The sequence below is a fragment of the Balaenoptera acutorostrata genome, chromosome X (genome assembly GCF_949987535.1).
Source record: "Balaenoptera acutorostrata chromosome X, mBalAcu1.1, whole genome shotgun sequence".
Taxonomy (NCBI): domain Eukaryota; kingdom Metazoa; phylum Chordata; class Mammalia; order Artiodactyla; family Balaenopteridae; genus Balaenoptera; species Balaenoptera acutorostrata.
In genome coordinates this window covers 35,556,946-35,578,342 of record NC_080085.1, presented here as the reverse complement: position 1 = coordinate 35,578,342, position 21,397 = coordinate 35,556,946, and the positions used below count along the sequence as shown (strand labels likewise).

General features: G+C 57.4%; 1 protein-coding gene across 2 annotated transcripts in view; it reads left to right on the top strand.

Moving 5' to 3' along the window:
• The window catches only part of BCOR (BCL6 corepressor), a 115,064-nt gene that overhangs the window by 10,955 nt on the left and 82,712 nt on the right, over positions 1-21,397 (top strand). Inside the window, exon 1 of one of the 2 annotated variants that reach the window (XM_057538179.1) lies at positions 17,981-18,082. The exons of the other annotated variant lie outside the window; for it this stretch is intronic. The gene's annotated coding sequence lies outside the window, so the exon portion shown is untranslated. Of the gene's footprint in view, positions 1-17,980; positions 18,083-21,397 lie in introns of those variants that run through there. 2 annotated transcript variants of the gene reach the window in all.

The window sequence follows — 21,397 nt, the reverse complement described above, 5'->3', positions numbered from 1 at the left end:
CACATCTCACTGGCCTGGGATTTGGGTCAGCAGAGAGAATTGTTTCTAAAATGTGTGTTGCAGTAGCCCTGTGAATTGGAGCTGCAGGACTCCACTGTCCAGCAGGCAGGCAGCCCCAAAGCTGTGAGCTCGGGGAGCCGTGCCAGCCTTTGGACTCAGGCTCTGGGGAAGGGGTAGGTCCCAGGCCCTTGGGTGCTCCTCTGCCCATTCTGGCCTGTTCAGTAGCTCCTCACCTCTCACCTCCCCACACCACGCAAAATGTGGCCTATTTTTCTCCACATTGCAGGCGACTTGTTCTTTTCTCCTGCTCCTTGGCTGCTGTGCTTATTGGGTGTGTGTGTTGGGGGATGGGGATTAGGACCTGGCCCCTCCATCTTCTCCTCCTCAGTCTTCCACATTCCAGATGTCTTGCAGTCCCTCCCCAGGTCTCCCCTGAGCTCAGCATTTCCCCAGGAGGGCAGGCTGTAAGTTAGGGTCGGTGGGCTGCCTGGGCAGCAGGGGCCTGTGAGTACCTGCCTCAGGGGAGGAGAAAGAGGGGGGAGGAGGAGGGAGAGGCCAGGGGTGCTGCTGGGTGATTCTGTGGGTGTGGCCAAGCAAATGTGACTCTGAGTATCATGAATGGAAACGTATTTGTCTGGACTGTGACACAAATGGGGTAGTTGGGTCCCAGGGAGTGAGAAGATGTGGGGTTTGTGGAGGAATTGGGAAGAAAATGAAGTAAGCTGATCCCTCTTCTGTATTCCATCCCACCCCCTCCCCGACATGAGAACCTTCAAGAAGAGGCAAGGAAAATGTGGGGTGGGGAGGGGAGGGAGGAGGAAAGATGGGAGAGCAAAGCTAGGCCGGTGGAAATGTTCGGTCCCTCTCTCCTGCCCCGTGAACTGGCTCCCTTGTACAGCCAGCGCAGGTCAGGAGGCAACAAGTGGGGTCCTTTCAACCAGATCCTTTAGGGGAAATGTGAGATCAGATCTGAGGAGGAGACAGGTCACCGTCTGTCCTCCAGGGATTCCATAAAGAACAAGGCGTTGTGTCATCCAAGGTGGAGGATTTGGGTTGTGATGAAATATGTCCTGTTCTCCACACTTCTGTTTTTAATCTGCTCGCCTTCTTCTATGGATTTCACAACGTGTTATAAAACTGACCTCCCCTACTGACTGTGGCAAGTGAGGGTCAGAGCTTGTCAGCTGCAAGGGAGCTAGTGTAGAAGCAATTGAATTCTGCTTGTGGACTCAGTGGGTCCAGAATTTGGTGGAAATTCCGGGAGGTGGAATCATCTGCACGCTGCCTCCCCCGCCTGTCCAGCTGCTGGCTGAGACCTCAGCTGTGTTCTGCAGCACAAGCACAGGGCTCTCTGTGTGGCTTGGGCTTCCTCATAGTATGGTGGCTTAAGGGTAGTAGGACTTGAAGTTACATAGCAGCAGCTCAGGGCTCCAAAAACAAGCATGCCAGCATCCCCTCTTCCAACCCACCCTCAGAAATCATGTGGTGTCATTTCTACTATATTCTACTGCCTGCCATGAGTCGCAGGCCCACTCAGATTCAAGGGGAAGGGACATAGACCCTACCCCTCATTGGGAGGAGTGTCAAAGAACTTATGGCCACTGAGAAAAACAAAAAGAAAGAAAGAAAGCCATGCCAGGCACTCTTGAGAGCTAAGCCTAATTAGCACTGGCTCTAAACAGAATAGTCTATGTTATAATAGGAGCTTGTACCCTCAAGAGGCTGTATAAATTATATGGGGGGTGAGGGGGAGACAGAGAGCTAAAATTAGGCCAGGGTAAAAGAAATAGAGCCGTAAAGCAAATATGGGTTTTATGAAAAATAGACGATATCAAAGGACAGCTCTCTCTGTGAGCTTGTGAAGTGTGGGAAGAACTGAGGAAGAATTGGTTGGTGGAATCAGCTGGGTTTTAGGCCCTTCAGTGTTGAAAGGGAAAGCAGGTAAAGGACAGGACTGGGAATCTGGCCACCACCATCCTTCACCCGCCATCTTGGGGGGATCTGTGGTAAACCCTTCATCGCTTCAGGCAACATTAGTTTCACGATTTGCTTGCAAATCACCTTTTTTTTTTTTTTTCAACATACAGATATCTTTCTGTGGTACAGAGCTGGAAATGTAGTCAGTGCATTTACTAAAGTGTGGAAAAAATAATACATTACTCTAATAATAAATTACTCTAATACTTACTGTTCGTCCCCTACCCCCAGGTGTGGTTTTAAATATCCAGCATGGATAGTGTTGTGACTGAAAGGAGCTGGGTACATCTCTAGGGCCTCGGGTTCCCATTATCCTTGTCTCTAACCCCTGAATGGAGAGTTTGACTTCTAATTTCATGCTAGGGGTTTCACAGGCAACATAATTGTATTTGCCTCTGCCTTTGATCTGCTATTTGATCTGCTATTTCATTGTGGCTTGACTAGGAGACAGAGATAGCAACGTAGTGGAAAAACACGATTTTGCTTTGCTTCGGAATTGGCAGTTATTATTTTCTCTGGCTCCCTTAACGTGACACACCTTCCCTAAATCTGAAATCTAATCATTTTCCCGTTTTTGAAATTCCAAAAGGCATGTGCACCCTCTGGCCTGCTTTCCTTTTTGCTCATGAAGATTTCATTTTCAGCAAGGCTTTGGGGCAGGATGCTCATGTTTTTAAAAGATCTCAATGAACATCGAAGTCCCAGAGTTAGTGGAGAACTCCTGGGTGAACTGGGACCTACCTGCCCCTTTCCTGACCTCACCCCAACTTCCCAGGATGCAGCTGGTTCACCCCAGCCTCTCTTCAGGTGATTAGGGTCTGTAGGGCTGAAAACCAGGTCTGCTGTGCTGGAAACCAAAGAAACCCAGATGCAGCAGGAACCTTGCGGGTCAGAATTGAGCAACCTCCAGGGTAGCCCCCGAAATAAGCTGGCTTCTCGAGCAGGGTCACCACATCAGGTTGTGTAGTTTGTGCACTACACTAAGGTTCCCAGCCAAGACGGGGAGTGAGGACTTGGAATTCAGGCCCAGAGGCACCTTTCTCCAATGCTCCCAAAGTCACCAAGTAGGCTAGTGGCAGTTCTGTTTTCAGGGCAGAGGAGAAACAGATTTTCTCTCTGATCAAGAAGAAAAGAGATGGTGACACAGGGCAGGACGGGGGTCAAAAGGGCATCTTGGGAGCAGAGCGGGCCAGCCTTAGGCTGCAGATCAAGCCAGTGTTGACCCAGCAGGTTGGAGCAGTAGGCCCGTTACTCGCTCTTTGTTTTGTCCCCTCTCATCTGCAGGGTCCAGTGTTCATAAATTACTGAATTACTAGATCCCTCCTAGGCTTTATTTGGCGTTTTAAAAAAAGACAGGGGTGTCACTCTACCTATGTGTCTTGTTTAGCCAGCAAGGTGGGATTTGAGGGGGTGATGTTTTCTTTGTTTTTGAATGTGAAGCCTTTCAGGGATGTTGTTAACTGCAGGCCTTTATGTAGTGGGTGTAGGCATTTGAGTGTAAGACCCTAACAGGTGGTGCCATAGAGTTGGACGTCCTAACTGGTTACCTGTGAACTGAAATTCACACTAATGTGTAATGGACGAAAACAATTTGCATTTAAAAGTGGAGGATCATCCAGAGAAAGCAATTCCTAGTCAAAGTTAACTCCAAAGAGGGATTTTTCTGGTGTCAGCAGTAGGGTCCTAGGGGAAGCCTTTGGAAGCCTTCTAAATTAGCCCTGGAAAGCTTACTCTTGTTCATTTCTATAGTGGACAGTATGGGTATGTGGAATTGCATTAATATTTGGGAAGGTATTTTCACAGTAAGGCCAGAAATGGCATCTCTCCTGAGAACAGCAAATTTGCTCTTCCTTTATAACTAGGAATGTACAGGCCAGGAGCTCCAAATCCATTCGCCTCCCTCCCTGTTTCTTTCCACACTTTGGGTAATTGGAGCTGGGGATGTTGAAGGAAGATACTTTCAAAGAACATTAGTTACGTCATTGTGGCTGAGAGTTCTCAGAGTTTTATTCTTCTAAATAAGTGTGTGTTTTTAATTTTAAAAACTTAATTTGTATTTTTCACAAAGGACTGTTTACCCAAAGTTTATGAAGCCAAATAGTATGTAAAGGCTTGGTACAAAAAAGCAGTCCCCCGGGGGCACCTCCCTCTCTTGTTCTGCTGGTTTCTCCTGGTAGATACCATCATATTTGTAAGTAACACGTAGATGTGGCCTTCTCTGAAATAATCCATAATAATAATATCATCTGTTGACCTCCTGCTACGGTAGAGGAGGATTTTAGTCCTCTGCATCATATTTCCCCTCCCCCACTCTCACAATAGAACTGTATCATAATTTCTTATTAAATTCATATCCAGTGTTTACTTTGTGACCACATATAGATTGTTTATTGATGAGGCAAATGAGCTTCAGTGATTGCATTTCCTTTCTTGTACGATTTTTTTTTCCTGGAGTTAATAATTGCCTCATTTTTTATTTGCTTAATTTTCTTTGACCTATGACTAATTTTCCCACACTCTCCAACCTCTGTACAAATCATCTTGGGACAGTTTTCTGCGTTCACATCTTGGAGACCATCTGCAAATAGGCTGATCTTTTTTGTTTTGTGTGTTTCTTTTTTTTTTTTTTTTAAGCTAAACTTGAGTTTGTACTGATGTCTCTGACTCTATTTCTTTTATTGATTGATTGATTGATTGATTGATTGCTGTGTTGGGTCTTCGTTTCTGTGCGAGGGCTTTCTCCAGCGGGAGCGGGGGCCACTCTTCATCGCGGTGCGCGGGCCTCTCAACTATCGCGGCCTCTCTTGTTGCGGAGCACAGGCTCAGTAATTGTGGCTCACGGGCCTAGTTGCTCCGCGGCATGTGGGATCTTCCCAGACCAGGGCTCGAACCCGTGTCCCCTGCATTGGCAGGCAGATTCTCAACCACTGCGCCACCAGGGAAGCCCCTGTGTGTTTCTTTTTTCATTCCCATTTTCTTTAAGTCTGAAACCTTTTTTAGAAGTTTCTAATCTTCCATTTAGTTTTATTTTCTAAAACTTTTCTTTTTATGAAGTGTGGTGGGAGTTTTACCGATTTCAAAGCGGGGGAGGTAGGAGGTGGTGGTATTGTGTTTGGATGGAAAATTGCATCTCTACAGCTCAGCTTATGTCAGGAGCTGAGAAATGAATCCTAAGTTTCTGAATCTTGGTATTTTGCTTAGTTTAAATAAACTTTCACCATTTTCCCTAAACATCAACCTTTCAGAAGTGATGACTGTTATTCCCTGGAACCCTGGAACTATTCAGTGTTAGCATATTTTTATCCTCCCTTCCCCTCCCAGAACTGATTCTACATTTTTAGAAGTAAAGGTTATTTTAAAAATAATTAATTGGCCCTTCCCCAGACCATTTACTGCAGGATTCATGCCCTTTGTTTACATTCATTTCACTGTTGCCTTTTATTTGTGTTTAGTGAGTCATTTACAAGTCTGCCTTCCCACCTAGATTGTAAATTACCTGAGGGCCAGGGGTGCCTTTTTACAAAATTCACTTTTGTACTTTTGGATTCCCCTAGGGACTAAGCCAGTGCCTTGCCCTTAGCAAGCTCTCCATAAACGCCTGTCAAAAAGCGGACAAGTAGAGTGACAGTCTTCTCCAATCAAGATCCCTTAAAGAGAGGTAACTTTCAAATCCTCTCTTGCCCCGAAAGCGGCTTAGAGACCCCTTGAACGGCGGGGACTGTGCTGCAGGCCTCGCTCCCCGGGATGAGAACAGCCCAAGTTGCGGGATGCGCGGCCGGGCCGCTGGGCGCGGGAGAGGTGATAACGCGTGGACCATTCAGGAGTCCGGGAACCGGAGGTCGTTTCTCCAGATTAAAATCCGCTCTGGCGTGGCGGCCAGGGGCGACTACAGGCCGCGTTTTAACCAGGAGCGGCCGCCCCAGGCCAGGGGTCAGCCTTGACCCGCTGCGCGGAGGGGCCTCCGGAGGGAGCGGGCGTGGCGCTCCGGGAACGCCCGCGCGGCCGCCTCGGCCCGGCCTGCGGCTCTGCGGTCCCACCGCCGGGGGCAGCGCCGCCCGCGCCGCCCGGGCTAAGATGGCGGCCGGCGTGCAGCCCGCGCCCGGGGGAGAGGCGGGAGCAGTCCCCCAGGAGCCGGCGCGCCCGGCCCGAGCCCCCAGCGGGGAGGCCGCTCCTGCTTGGCCTACGGGGACCCCTGAGGACCCAGTCCTGCCCCTTCCCCAGACAAGCTCCCTGCCCTGCGTCCTACCTGGATGGTTCCTAAAGGGATGTTTTATCACCCAACTCCCCCGGATTCCTGATAGGGGGAGGTAGGGACAGGCCCTGGCTGAGATGAGGACTGCGAGGAGGATGGCTGTCAGACTAGACACAGTGGACAGAGGACCAGTGGGTACCACTGGGTGCAGGCCTCACCCCCAAGCCATTTCCTCCCATCCTGGCAGCTCGGCCGCTAAGGCATGGGACACAATACGCACAGTTACACAATACCCATGACCGCAGGTCGCGAATCCTGCCCGATTAAGATACAGGGTCCAGAGCTCTTGAAATCAAGAATGTCTGGGAAAACGGGGTACATCCGGTTGGGAAATCCATAATATAATCCAGTAAAGGCTACAGAATGTGAGCCGCCTATCACATTTGCACTGACATCAGTATGCGCACTGTGTAGGCTGCCTTCTTCCTAGGACACTCCAGAACCTGAGGCCCAATTTACCAGAAATGGCATTGATGAATACTGTCCATTCTGAGTGATCTCACCTTGGGCTCAGGTGGGGAGGTCAGAAGGGCCACCCGAGGGAGTAGCTGAAGCAGGTAGAATCACAATGGTAAGAACGGAGAAGTACCCGGAAAAGCTTCCCATTGCCCTTTGTAAACTGCAGCCTGACACCTCCCACTGGTTCAAGATTCCATCCAAAGTTTGCAAGTTGCTTATCAGCTCAGCATGAGAGGCTGAATGTGAACTTCTTTGTTTTGTTTTGGTGAAATAAAGTCGTTCTGCATAATGTTTGCACCGGCTGGTTATTCTCATGGAGAACACTTCCTTCACCCACCCAGGCAGCAGCCACGCCAGCCTTTCTTTACTTCTGCAGCCCCTCTATTAATTACCTCTCTCTTGCCCCAGTTTAGGCAGCCCCCGGTGCTTTGTTCAAGTACAGCAATAAACCCAAGACTGGGCCTAATCCTCCCTGGTCCTGACCTTCCTTCTAGCGGGCCTGGAGCCTGTGGGCCCTCCTGCCCACCCCCCCCCCCCAGCTGATTAGGGCCAAGGACCCTGCTTGTTGTGTTTGTGTTTTCTCCCCTCTGCACACTTGATACTTTTCAGACAGACCGCTCCACCAAAAAAAATAAATCGTGTACAAGAAAAAGTTCAAAGCGGCCCTTTGGAGCCGGGCCTGCAGGAGCCAGCCTGCCACCTAGCCAACCATCTGATTTCTAAACCGTAGCCCGCGCCAACGGGTTACCGCAGACCTTGCACCCACCGAATTCCTCTAGTAGCGCCAGCTCGGGTGGCCCGGGGGCACCCACCTCCAGCCTTGTCCAGCCCCGTGCCCCTCCCGGGAGGCGCAGTAACCATAAACGGTACGACAGGCGCCGGCCGAACTGGTTCGGTAACGGCTCCCTGGAGACCGCCGCCTCGAGCGGCAGGCCCCATCTGCAGTGCAGCTGAACGAGTTAAGCTGCCCCGGGTGTCAGCGGCCCGGGGTGGGGCCTGGACGAGAGAGAACCAGCGGCAGCTCCGGGCAGCCTCGGCCTCAGGATCCCCCAGTTACAGAACTGGATGGACCTGACTCCTTGCTCCCGAAGGGCTGCGTGGGAGGCTCGGAAGACCCCAGGCAAGGGTTGGGGCGGCGGCTTCCGAGCGGGTCCCGAAGTGTGAGGCAGCGCTGGGGACCTTGGAATCGGAGGGGAGATGCACCCTCCTGGGTCCACCCCACCCCCCGCCCCGGCGGGCGGGGAAGACCCTTCTGCGCCAAACTAGCTGGGAAAAGTTGCAGCACCCGACCCTCAGGCTCCTGCAGCCGAGATGAGCCCATGATACAGGCAGGCAAGGGAAGCGCGGCTGTCCGCGCAGCCCCAGGTGTGCTAAGGTTAACTGGCCACCTCCGGGACAGCCTGCCCCCGCAGTGCGGCCTCTGCCTTCCATCCTCGGGCGCCGGCCGGATCCTGGGCAGCACGGGCCACCGCCCCGGGATCGCCGGGCTCAGCCCAGCGCGGCTCCGCCTCGGCCTCACAAAGGCCGCGTGCGGCTGGAGCAGACGAGGAGCGGCCACAACTCTCAGATCTTTAATTACGCCCCTACCCTTCCCCCCACCCCATCGCCGGCTTCCAGCCCTTTAATCAATTTCACGATATTAAATATTAATTTCCCGCCAGCCAGTCTTTCTCGAAGGAGGGGGAGGGGACGGGCAGGGCAGCTCCGAGGAAGGGACGGCTTTGTAGGGTGTGACCTGGATAGTAGGGCGTGAGGGCTCTTAAGTGACCTGTGCCGGGAACGCGGAGCCACCGGGTCTGCGCTTTGCGGCTGGGGAACTTGGGGAGTTATGAACGCCGGGATGCAGGCCTCCCGGAGGGGCAGCTAGGTGCGCCGAGAGTCCCAGTGCGCTGGGCGACAGCCTCCTGCTCCCCACCCCCCAACCCCCAGCCCCGAGTCAGCTTCACGCGGGCCCGCGGCGCGCAGCGATGATGGATCGCGCCTGGCGGGGGTGATTTGGTGTTGATCGCACATTATCACTGGCAGGTTGGACTGGTTGCTGATGGACGACTTCTAGCGGCTGCAGCAGCAGCGTCTTCAGACACCGCGTGGGGACTCGCTTGCTCTGCGAGGGTCTCTCTTTTTCCCCCCCCAACTCCTCCCCCGCCCCACTTCCCAGAGACAGGAGGCCCTGAGAGTCCGAGCGGGATCTTGCGGCACCCAAGGCCGCCCGCCCCGGTCTGGGTCCTGGTGTGGGCCGAAGGCCGGGCAAGGAAGGGAGCCAGGACGCCTCTCCCACTTCCTCCCATTCCTCCTTCCCCGCCTGCTCCCCCCCTTCCTTCCTGCTTCCCCATCGAAACCGGGAGGGCCTGGGTCACTCGCCGTGCGGTTTCCCCGCTGCCGGGTCCAGGCCGCAGGCGGCGGGGGGGAGTTACCCCGCCCCACGGCTCCCGCCCCTCTCCCGGGGCTCGCAGCACCGCGGCGCTGCAGTGCGCCCCTCCTCGCCTCTTTTTCTAAAGTGCCTGCAGATACAAAAGCGGTTTCGTAATGCCTTCCGTCTGCGAGAGCCGGAGGACCTTGGCTGACCTTTCGGAAACTGATTGCAACTGCCTGTTAACAGCCCGTACTGACCGCACCGAGCGGAGCGGAGGACAATCATTTAAGTGACAGACGGCGAGGTGGCCTCGGCTCAGTCGAGCGGCCTGGTTAAGCCCGCTCCGCCCCTCCCCCCGAGTCTCTCCCCACCCCTAGCTTCGGGCGCACTGCGGGCTGTGGCGGGCGCTCGGGCGGGCAGGGAGGGCGCGCCGTGCGCGCGCGCGTGTGTGAGTGTGTGTGTGTCCGCGATTACCGGCCGACGGGTTAACCCTTAGCCGAGCGGCCGGCCCTTTTGAGGCCGGACGCTGCTGGCTTAATCTGCCATCTGCAAAAGAGGAATAAAAGGGCCGCCTCCGCCGACTTTCCCTAATGGGTAAACTGTCCCCTCTCAGCGTGACCGGGGCTGCGTCCCTCCTGCTGCCGGGGAAAGATCCCGACCCTCGGCCCTTCCGGCACGTCCCTGGGTCCCCTCCGTGCGCCCCCTCCCTCCCCCGCACACACACCCCGACACGGGGAACAGCACGGGGACAACGCGAGGGGTCCAAAGGCTCCGAGAGACTCGCGGTGCAGTGGACGTGGGTGTTCCCAGTGTTTTCTGTTTTGGAAACTGGAGAAGGGTGGGGGGTGGGACCGCACTGGGAAGGCGAGGTGGGGGAGGGGAGGCTGGTGACAGGGCACCTCGGGCTGCGCTCGCTCCCTCTCTCGGGAGAGATCGCCAGCTGCTCTCCAACAGGCAGCGCCCTGAAATCTATTTAAAGAGAGGGAAAGGGGAGGAGAACAAAGGGGGAGGAGGGGGGTGGCGAGCAGAGCCAGGGCGAGAGCGAGCGAGCAGGGAGGATCCGCCGCTCCGCGGGCACATCAAGCGCTCACATCTGTACACTCCGCGATCGATGGGGAGAATGGATAATATTTGTCAGCTGCAGACCTTTCTCTTCCCGGTTCCCGGGGAGGGGAGGGGGCGAGGGAGGGGGAGGGGGAGGGGCGGGCAGACCAGGCGAGAGAGGCCGCCTCAAGGACAGCGCGCTTCCCGCTGCAGCCACACGGAAACCCAGAGCCATGAAAGCCCGGGGATTTTTCTCTTATTATCATTATTAATTATTTTTTATTATTCCACAGCAGCCAGCGAACGCTCGGCGGCGCCCCTCCCCCGCTTGCCCGCCGCCTCCCTTTGTTGATTCTCAGCTGCGAGCGCGGCGGGCCCGAGCCGCCGCTGCCGCCGCCGCCGCCGCCGAGCACGATCTGCTCTTGCGCCCTCGGTCGCAGCTGCGGCCCAGGAAGCCTGGGCTGCGTCCCCGCCCCCCGCCCCCCACGGCGCGGCTGCCCCCGCACCCCCCTCCCTGCTGCCCGCCACGAGGCCGCCCCAGCCTCTTCGCTGTTCCTCGCTGCGGCTCCGCGTCCCCAACGCCGAGCAGAGGCGCTGGCTGCTGCCGCCCCGAGCCTCCGGCCGCGCGGGGGCCTTCGCCACCCCCCACCCCGCGGCGGCTGCACTCTGATGCCGCCGTCCCCACACATGGTCTTCATTTCGCACACTAGCTGCGTGCTTCCTCTCCGCTCCCCTCCTCGGGGCTTTTCGGAACGAGGAGGGAGGTTTAGAGGAAGTTGGAAACCCAGCGAGCCCAGGGGAAAGGGGGAAAACCCTCGCTCTCGTTCTGAGCTTCCGAGGCGGAGGGGAGCGCCCCGCGGAGGGTGGGGCAGAGCCTGGGTGTCCTCCCCTTCCTCAGGTGCAGGAAGGGCGAAGTGAGGGGTGGCGGTCGGGGGAGGACAGGGAGCTGGAGAGCAAGAGCTCCAGGTCTGCTTTCGCTCCGTTCCCTCGCCCGCACGCACCGGCCAGGGCAGAAGTGACCCGCCCCCTCGCAACGGCACAGCGGGCCTGGGAGCCGATCGGATTAGCGGTCATCAAATGGGACCAAAGACACCTCAGACTGTCCCCCACCTCCCGCGCGGGGGAGCTCCCTAGGCCTTTGCCCCCTCCCTCCTCCAAGATTGAAAGCCCAGAGCCGACGCCCCACAGGCCCGGGGTCCGGGCCCACTCTGGGGGTGGGGGGGAATTGTGGTGCAGAAAGTTCTAGTCAGGGTTTACTTGTAGCTTTGCGCCCCCCATCCCCGTTGTCCTTCTGCGATTCTGGGCCAGCCTGCGGCGGCGTCCCCGACTGCTCCGCGGTCCTGGGCAGGGCAGGAAGCTGGCACGGCCGCCGGCTGGGCCGGCGCCACTTGGCCGGGCTGGCTGCTCGCTGGAACTCGCGCGGCACCTTCGCGCCGAGTCGGGTTCCCGGGTCTCCCGCCCGGTCACCCTGAGCGGCTGACCACCCCCACCCCCCCGTCCGTCGTCCTCCCTCCGGAGTCTCCCTGTCTCCACCCGCCCTCTCAGCTTTTCCCCTCCTCGGTCTGTCTCAGGAGCCCCGTAGCGCAGTCAACCGCCCTTCCCGAGATTCAAAAAGAAGTTTTGTGTTTCCCCGGGGGCAGCAGCCTAATGCTTCCCTTGTTTTCCGGAACAAAGCAGACATTCAGTGGGGAGGGGGCAGGCGCTGACTCCTTCCCCTCCCCGCAGCACCCCGCACCCCTGCAGGTTCAGAACGCTCGCTCCCGGGCCACGGTGGCCTGGGGGTGGGGTGGGGGCCCTCCTTCTTCGGGCTCGGCTACAAAAGCCTCGCCCTCGGCGCCTCCCCCCTCCCCCCCCCCCCAGCCTCTGCCGGGAGCCGGAGAGAAGGCGACATGGTGTTTGGGTGAGGTTCCCAGCCTGGGCGGTGGCGGGGGGGGGGCGCACGCAGCTGTTTACAGTGTGCCTGTGCTGCTGGAAGCTCACCCGCCGCCGCCTGACAGCGTGGGGCACCCGCGCGCTGCCAGCTCAGAGGAGGCGCGGGGCGGCGAGCCCTCCGGCACTCGGCCCGAGGCCTCGGCAGCGCCGGGGCCCGGGCGCGCGGGGAAGCTCGAGGTCTCCAATAGCGCATTCCTCTTCTAGCCCACAGACCGTCCCCGCTTCCTCCCCAACAATGGTCTGAATCCGGTAGTGTATCAAAGGAACTGGGGGGAAGGAGTGAAGAGCTCGCAAGGGGCGCTCAGAGCAGTCTTTGCGCCCGGCTTCTGGGCACTCACTCCTTCCCCTCGCCGGGGGTTAGTTCTCCGGCCAGAGTGAGCAAAGCACACCACTCTTGCGACTCGGAGATGCTTCTCCCTCCTGATAGCTCTTCGCAGGCCCACCTGCCCTGCCCACCCTGCCCGATGGACTTCCCCTCGCCCCACCGCCGGGGGAACCGCTGCACTAGCTGTGCCCACGCGCGCCAGGCCTTCTTGTCCGCGCAGCGCTGCCTTAGATCCCGCTCCAGTTCTTCCCCTCTCCCGGGCCTGTGGCCGGCCCCCGGCGCCTCCAGCGCGGCCTGAAACTTGATCCCGTGTCGGAAGGACAGTGTGTAAACACCAGGCGCGCTCCGAGAGCCCGCGGGAGGTGCCGGGCGAGGGCCGCCCGGGCAGCTCCGAGGCCCCGCGCTCCCGCCCGCCTGCTCGCCCCGGGCACGATCGGCGGGGCCGCCGCCTCGCTCTCTGCCTTCCCAGTTGGCTCAGCTAATTGGAGCCGCCGCCGCCGCCACCGCGGCGGCCTCTTGTTGAATTTTCTAGATCGTAACCGTTCAGTCGTGGCTGCTTGCGGCTCCCCTCCCCCTCCCACAGCTGTTATCTCCGCCGGCAACTTGTTGGTGGTGGGGACCGTCCCTCCGCTGACCCTGGCCTCAAGCTCGGTGTACACCCCAGCAGTTCGGGGGTGTGTTTGTGCGGGGCGTGGGAGGGGAGGTAGAGTCTTATCCGAACTGTGAGGCTTCGCGCCAGAATCTCAAGCCCCTTGTTTTGGTGAATGCAAATACTATCCAGGGGATCCTATGGGCAGAAAGCCATCGTCCTTGCTGTCTTGCACCCGGAGGTAGTGGTAGTCCCTGAGAGGCTTCAGGAACAACTCCACTAGCAGTTTTGGTTGGTTCCAGGACAACGTTCAGAAGGGCGGGGTGGTGGGGAGGCCCTCCAGTCCGGGGCTGCCTACCTCCTCCAAGCCGAATCAGCTCTGAGCTTGCGCCAGGAGGCCCTCCTGGGCCCTTGGGTCCCCCCAGCTGAGCCTCCCTTCTCCCTTGGCCAGCTGTCTCATACCCTAGTCACATGACCCTGCTAGGTGCAAACTGTGGGGTCTGCAAACTGTCAGGTCTGCATGGGTCTGGAGGAGGCCCAGAGCCTGGCCCGATGGCCAAGGTGGGAAGGAGCCAGGGAGTTTGGTAGTGCCGAAGGACTCAGGAAGACGTTGCTGACGATGCTGGAGCAGTTGCTCTATATCCAACATCCGCCTTAGAACGTCTTTTCCTCTGAAAAGAACTTTTGCTAGTGGGTTTCACAGGCCCAGGGCCCGGTGTTGTAAAAGTGGCTGCACCCCCAGCCCGGAAACGCATAAATACAGGCAGGCAAACTCCCAGGGGGCTGGGTCTGTGAGCCACCACCGAGGGGATCTATAGCAGCCAGAGAGCATCAGCTTTTCCTGTGACAGTTCTGAGAAGGGCCCCTGTTCCCTCCCTTTGATGGTTTCTCTGACAACTGTTAGGGAACAAAGAGGCAAGGCCACTGGCTCATTAACTGTCATTTTCTAACACCTCTTTCCTTCCCTTCTAACTTTTACCCAAATTGCCACTTTGGGGTCTTCCTGAGGTGTCCTTTCTATTTATAACCAGAGCAAGATTTCTGACTCAATCCATGTTGATTTAAGCTATGATAAAAACGGGAATCTATAAAACTAATATTATAAGTTAGTGTCTGGGATGGCACTTCAATAGGTCAAGTTCACCTAGTTCTTTGGCATCTATAAACCTCCAGGCCCTTCCAATCAGATAACCTAAGTGTGTCTCCCACTGTTAGTTTCTCTTCTCTTTCTGTAGTGGAAAAAAAGGAATCCTTTCAAAGATGTTTATTCTTCTTCACCCCTTCGCTATCAGTGTGTGAGAACCTTGTTTCTGTGTAGGGGAAAGTGTATTTCTGTGTTTTGATAAAGAAGAAAGTAATTTGTGTTCCTCTTCAGGCCTGAAAAGATAATTGTGCGTCCCGGGAGCTCGCTCTTCTCCTGGCTGTTTAACAGACAATCTGGATTCTTGTTCTGTAGCAGGAGTACTTCAATGTCCCAGCCTCCTTCTCATCGTCATCCCCTTCTCTGTCACCAGCCAGCCATCACCAGGCCCTTCAGCAGGTCACATGGCCGAGGGTTTCTGTCTTGAAGGCTGGTGGTGCCTCAGAAGACCCTGTGACTCCGAGCCTAATTCACATTTCTTTTACTGTGCAAAGAATATTCTGAGCCATTGGAATTCCCAGTCCATCTCCCTGAAAGCTTATGCCAAAAGCTCCCCATGGGGCCTATCGGTGATGGATGTCATGAGGCCCTGGGAAGGAGCCATTATGGTGGGAAGTGTTGAGTGCTTGCCTGCAGGACTCAGACCTGAACCAAACTGAAGTGCAAATGGCAGCAAAAAGGGCAGCTCCATCCACCTGGTAGCTTGCTTGGAAATAAATCCTACCCCATCCCACTCCCCAGCTAGTAAAGCCTGGGAGCACATCATTCCTTTGGCCTCCCTTTAGCGTGACTTAGGAATGGCACAGTTCAGCATATCAGGAAGCCGAGACGCATCCACTACTCCTCACTTCCCTGGCGCTGGGCTCAGCTTGGCTGAACTTGCCGTTCCTGTCTCTTTAGAGGAGCTGGTTGTGTTCCCGAAGCAGGATCGCACTGTGCCGCCTCCCCAGGGGTCCCCAGCTATTGATTTTTAATATCTGTATTCAATATTGTGTATTAAATATTGAATCCATGCACGAGAGGATGTGATGCAAATCACCAGCCGTGCCTGAGACTTTAATAGTTGTTTTATTGCCCGGAAACCACAGTTGGACGCAAGGCATCCTGCAGCCGAGGCTGGGGGCGGGGATGACAGGCAGAGAGGAGAGCTGAGCAGACAAGCAGAGCGGGGCCTCCCAAAGATACAAGACCTCTGGAATAGCCACTGCTGAAGGCACGGCCAGGCACCGACAGCTCACCCCTGGGCAGGTGGGTTGGGGGCCAGCTCGCAGGCTGCTATGGAAAGAGCGGAGGCTGTCGGGTGAGACCTGAGTAGAGGAAAAGGTGTGAGGCTGTGTCCTTCCTTCCTGGACTCCCCTAACGGGACTGTTGGTTCCCGTCCGGCCATCCCCCTTCCCCTCCACACAGATATTCACCCAGACACACACACACACAGCTATTGAACAGGAAAGTGAACTTGGGAGCAGGAAACCCCAGGCCTGGGGCCTCCTCCACCACTCTTAGCTCTGAGACCTTGGTGCAGACCTCTCTTAACCCCTCTGGGCCCCATCTCTCTCCTCTGCCAGTGGGGGTAACGCTATCTGCTCTACCTCCCTCACAGCCCGGTGGTGAGGCCGGTGCAAAGGAGATAATATTCAGGGAAAAGGCTTTTGTAAACTGTCAGGCCCCACATAGGCTGGCTGAGGGATTAGTGTTGGCTTTCCCTTTATGCTCCCCTTGTCCTCCAGGCTGTGGCTGCGGGCTGGCTTCTTTTCTCTCAGGCGTGCGCCCCCTCCCCTGTTACGGGACCTCTCCTCCTCTCCCCTGGCCACCTCCGCTTGGTCTCCCGGGCTCCCCACTCTGCCGGGGCTCTGCACTCAGGCTGTGCAGTTAGGTTTCGAGGACGCCCAGCAGGGAGACAGGAAGGGCGAGAACGACTCGTGTGTGTGTGTGTGTGTGTGTGTGTGTGTGTGTGTGTGTGTGTGTGTGTGTGTGTGTGTGTGTGTGTGTTTGTGTGTGCGCGCGCGGTGGGGGTGGGTACAGCCAGTGTGCCGCCAAGCCAACAGCCGCGGGAAAGCGCTCAGCTTCATTCGAGGAGGAGAGGCGCGCTCCGCGGCTTGCTGCCCCGGGCTGCGGAGCCAGCGGGGGGGAGAAGTGGGGAGGATCAGTGAGTAGGGGGCGCTGCTGGCCCAGTGGGGGTGGGGTGGGAGGGAGCGGCGGAGAACTTGAGGCTGGGGGTCTCTTCTCACATGACGCTGTTCCTCCTGGCGGGAAGTCCAGTCTTGATTCCCGATTGTTGGAAAGTCAGGGCGTGGGCTTTGCCGTAGGGGTCTTGCGATCGGGAAGTTGGAATGTCAATTCGGTCGAGGGTGGCGGCCTCCCAGCGCCTCCAAGTCAGATAAACAGTTGCCAGAGGCCCCCCAGGGTGGAGACTCGAGGGCTGCACTCTTGCCTTGAGAAAGTGCGGAGCTCCTCAAACCCATACCTTTGTCCGGGGGTCAGGGAGGGGCGGGGACCAGAGGGGTACCTATCATTTAAGCCCACTCCGTGGACCCCACCATCTGCTGGGAAGGTCCAAGCTGACTCGCCGAGCCAGCACAGGCCCAACAGAGACCAGCTCTGGCAGTAGGCCCTGCCGGGAGTCCGCGTCGGCGTCCCTGGGCGCGCAAACCGGGGGATGCCAGGCAGGGCCTGGCTGCGCACGCCTCCGCGTCGGGGCTCGGGCATCTGCTGCTGCCTGCGTTTCCGGGTCTGCGGCTGAGCCTCCCTGGCTCTCTCCTCCCGCTTTGTTTCGCTGCCAACTTCTCGCCTGCCCTCGCCAGTCTCCTGGGTCGGCCGGTCGCGCTCTGCCTCTCCGAGTGCGTCTCAGCTTTTACGCTGCCTCGCTCTTTGCGCACGTGTGTGACCGCCTTCCCTCAACCCAGGCTCAGCTCGGCCTCTTCTCGAGGGCTACTTGGCACTGCCCTCGGAGTGCGCACCCCTGGCGCCCCCTCCCCCGCGCCAGGCTGCAGCGTCCGGGGCTTGGCGACCTCCGGGACTGAAACATGCCGAGGTTCTGGTTTAGCTCCCCGAAAGTAAACCCAAGAGGGCTCGGAGTATCCCTCACTGCGCTCCTCGTTGCTCCCAGCCCTAGGCAGCAACTGGAGGGGGACTTTCATGAACCTACTTTGCAGAGTTAAAGGGAACCACTTCTGCGGCCGACCTCGCGCCGTCTGTGGCGTTCTGCGAACTCTCGAGACTGTATGCCTCTGAGAATTTGAGTACACGGCTATGCCGCTGACCCGAAAGTTGGCCGGACGTGTGGGTCCGGGTGGCGGTGCCCGAAGTGCGTGTGCATGTGCGGATCGCAGGGACTCTCGGTGGATTAGCCGCCACAAAGGGAGGAGGAGGGGGCGCAGGCCTTGGACGCTGGGGCTGGGGGCCAGCCGGGGGCCTGCGAACACCCTAGGCCGCGGGGCAGGTGAAGACACCCTTCCGAGCCCGCCCCCTCCCCCTGGGACCCGTGCGCGGGCGGTCTCTGAGGCGGAAACACCGTCCAACTCCTTGAAAGTAAACTTGCCGCGAGGGGAGCGAAGGGGGGAGGGGGCTGGCGGGGGTGTCTGCGTCGGGAAGGCTTGTGTCAAGTTTCAGCCCCTAATGACTCGCGGTGGCAAGGTGCCAGGGCCCTGGGAACGGCGGCAGGGGGAAGGGCGGCGGGGGGTCGGGGTGAGAGTGACCGGACTCGCGAACCCAGAGGCGCACCGCGCGTTCTCCGGCCGGAGGAGGCCGGCGGGGCGGGGGCGGCGGGCGGGGAGGGGGCGCTCCGAGAGCCGCCTGAGCCGAGAGGAGCGCAGGCATCTTCCGCAATCCATTCATGCACTGAAGCGCGTGCAGAGCTGCTGATCGCTGCCATTGTTACTCGCGGGCGGTGTGGGAGCCGAGCCTCCACTCTGGCGAGAGATAAATGGCCTCTGACAGCCCCTCCTCGCCAAGAGAGCTCCTCGGATTTCACCGCGCGGCGGCTCTCAGGTCTGTGCCTCGCTCGCTTCCCGGTGAGAACCTTTAAATCAGCCTCCCGGCCCTCCCTCCTCCCGGACGCTGCCCCCCGCCTGCTCAGGCCCTGGCAGGGCCCCGGGCTCGCTGCGCGCAGTCTCCAGCCCCCTCCCCACCTGGTGGGGAGGACAAGGTGGGGAGCTCCGGGCGGACCCGCGGGCCGCCGGGGGAGGCGGCTGGAGCCCCCCGCCCCGGCTCCGCACCTCCCCCGGAGCTGAGCCCCGCGCCCCGCCTCCGCGCCCACAAGATGGATCAGGCTACCGTGCGGAGAGCGGGCTGTAAATATTTAAAAAGTCTCTCGCGCGCCGGCGGTAATGGCTTTCGCAGTCGGAATGTGTGCCGGGAGAAGAGAGGAAGGGCGATGCGTGTACTGTGTTGCGAGATGGGGAAATTGTTCCTATTCCTCCCCCCCATCCCGCCCTGGTCCGGGGTGGGCTGCAGGTTCCGGCTTCCCGATTTCCCGCCCTCCGTTCTCTGCCGCCGCGTCCCACGATAGCGTTTGAGAACGCCAATCGATAGGGAACTTGAGCATGGCACGGCGACGGAGGCTCGGACGAGGTGACCTGGAGCCACTCTCCCCTTCAGGGTCTCCCGAGGTCCTAGGCTGGGACTGGTCCAAGACCCCCGGTCCAGGTCCGCTTCTCCCTGATGCACAGGGGAGGGGGGGAAACGCACAGGTTGAAGCCCCCTGAGTTTGGGTGGTCGCTAAAGCCCGGACGGGGGTCTCTGCAGCGGGGCCCTGAGCCCTGTTTGTGCCTTTGCTCCCCTCCCCATGCCTCTCTTAAGCCTTGATGCACTCTAAAGGAGAGCCCTTCCCCCGCCCGCCCCCCCCCTTTTGAATCGGAAAGTAGCTTTGTGGCTGCTGGGACCAAAACCTGGGAGGAGGCAACGCGGAGAGATTGGGGGGTGGGGGGAGGCGGCGGTGCCTCGAGCCCAGGCTCAGTGGAGGTCACTCGTGGATGTGGAGGGGGATCCTTCGTACTGCTTGCGACTGTGGGCCTGGGATCTTTAAGGCTGAGCCCAGCCGGATGGAAGAGGTGGGGGAGGGGCATCCAGCTTTCTCGGCTTCTCGGCTGGGAGAGGCTTAATGGGCCCACCACAGGGTGTGTGCCGGCTGAGGCCGTCGCCTTTGCCAGTGGCCCCTCCCTGGCAGGGCGGGGGCGCCGAGTTGCCCAGAGCTGAGGCGGGCCGGGCGCCGCGGGTTCGCGCGGAAGGTTGGAGGGTGTGGGCCCAGGCTGGGGCTGCTCCTCTGCACCCCTCCGCTCCGCCCGCTCCGGGACCAGCCAAAGTGTGGGTGCTGGCGGCATGTCAGGGCGCGCCAGGGCTGCTCTCCGCGTTCGAGCGCGTGGAGCTCCCGACTCCTGGCAGCTCCGCGCACGCCGCTTCCAGGGGCTTGTGTTGCGCCCTACTCGCTTGTTTGTCTCGTGTGAGCCTCGTAAACCGCCCTGATTTATTACCCAGACTAAATGCTTAATTTGTGAATATGAAACAGATTAAAAGGGGCGGGGGGGAGGGGGCTTGGGGTCGGCATATTTTAGCAATCAGACCAAAGCAGACCGGCAGATGTTTCAAATTTGTCGACATTTTCAGGCTCATGTGGAAAGCCAGCCAGAATGGTCAAGAGGTCCTTTCTCCTTCCTTCAACCTGAGAACTTGACAATGATCAAAAGGAGGTGATTAGTAGCTACAGAGAAAAGACACCAGCAGGCAAGGAGTTAACAGAGGCAGAGCCCTTCACCTCCAGGATGGGAATGGGGGTGAGGGGTGAGAGCTGGTCACAAAGGCGAGAGGGGTCCGGACTAAAAAGGCCCAAGTCCTAGAAGCCAACTTTGAAGAATAAAGTAGAGGATCCATTAAAAGTTAATTCAGCAAATAAACTTCATTTGCGATAATACAAACAGGAAAGATGGAAAGGCCAACTTAAAATAGCCAAAAGATAATAAAAATAGTTTTTATGCGGCCTGTACATGTGCTTCGCTACGGTGATCTGCAGCGGCATGGGCCTCTCCCGAGCACCCTCTCCCTTTGAAAAGCCCCCATGTATACAGGCAGTGTTTGGGTTGGGTTTTTTTGGCATTTGTCATTTTGGGGCAACTTCACACATCAAAGGCGAGCACGGTGTTCTTATCAGCTCCCTGGTTTCAGCCGCCCAGTGAAGCAGATACAGTTTCTATAAATTGGACTTCTCCTCTGGGTTTTGATTGATCATCACCATATGAGATTATTGAAAGTCTAATGTCTCATTTCACTTTCTCCAAGGTGTGAGGAGGGGAACAGTTTATTGGAAGTCAGGCCACGTGAAGATTCTGGTGTTGTGCAATAGTAATTTCCATTATCCTGGGTATATCAGCCTCTGGAAAGTCCCATGCATCTCCTGCTGGTTCCTTGTACCATATTCCCCCTACCCCCTCCAGGTCTCAGCTTCAGTCACTGTTAACAGGTACAGTACAAACTAGAGCCTTCTGGAGCCTTTGTAGTTAGAAGGAGAAAATGGCTGTTGACTAAAAATAAGGCAAGAAAAGATTCATTTTTTAAAACGTTTATTATTAACTCAAGAATCCCCTCTTGAGGACTGTTTCCTACTCCAAACTTTTTTGTTCTCCTTTTGCCTCAATACCGTCTTTCATTTTATTAAAGTTGATTATGGTCCCTCTGTCTTGTCCTCAGCCAGACAAAGGCTTAGGGAAAGTCAGAGAACGTATTAATTATATGTTTCTTGTAAACTGACTTTTCATTTCCCCCTAACACATTTAGTTGGCTTGGTGTTTAGTTCAGCACTCAATTGCTGCAAATATGCTGCTTAAAAATGCTGTCTTTATTAAAACAAATAAATGAATGCAGAGACCTTTCTAATTTCAACTCGCGTGGGCTAGAAACAGAACAGAAAACCGAAAGCGAGAGCAAGAACGAGGGAAAGGCAGCGGGGAGGAGAGAGAAAAGAGACCAGGACACACACACACACACACACACACACACACACGCAAGCACACACGCAAGCACACGCACGCACGGAGCTTTCCTTCTGCCATTCCTCCCCCCACCCCGCCCCAGCCCTGTTAAACTGGTCCATACAATTGTCCCTGGCCGCACCCTGCAGCTCGCCAGCCCGCCTGGATATTCCATCACTTGGCGCCTAAGGCGATCATTAGCTGAGAATGGACAGCCTCCTCTACCTGCTGGCAGCCCATCACTTACCAGCCAGGGGGGAGGCTGGCTGCAGGTTCCTGCGCCTGGGCTGGGCCCCATTTGCTCAGCCCGAGAGGGGGCCTGGGTCCTTGCCCCTGGGTGCATTGGTGCCTAATTAAACTCTATCC